Below are 327 nucleotides of genomic sequence, written 5' to 3'. Positions count from 1 at the left end.
CTCCTGGGGTGGGTGCGGGTAAGCCACCTGCGGCAGCCGGGTAGGGGCCACCTCGGTCTAGGGGCCACCTGGGGCTGGGTCCCACCGTCTGCCCTCGGGCAGTAAGTGCACCTGTTCCGTGCTGAAGCGGTCGGGCCTCAAATGGCACCGTTGGGCGGTTTGTACATCACCATCTTTGTAAAAAATACGTAGCGACAAAATATAACACAAACAGGTAACAGATATTGATAGCCGTGGTTTGTGGCTAATGCAGTCGAGCACATTTGTCACCAACGTTGTCGGTCGCCTTTTCTACAAGGTGTTCTCTGATCTTCCTGGTATCGCGGA

The sequence above is a fragment of the Charadrius vociferus genome, unplaced genomic scaffold (assembly GCF_000708025.1).
Source record: "Charadrius vociferus isolate BGI_N301 unplaced genomic scaffold, ASM70802v2 scaffold82, whole genome shotgun sequence".
Classification (NCBI taxonomy): Eukaryota; Metazoa; Chordata; class Aves; order Charadriiformes; family Charadriidae; genus Charadrius; species Charadrius vociferus.
The sequence above is the reverse complement of the archived record's forward strand: the minus strand, read 5'-3'. Positions refer to the sequence as shown.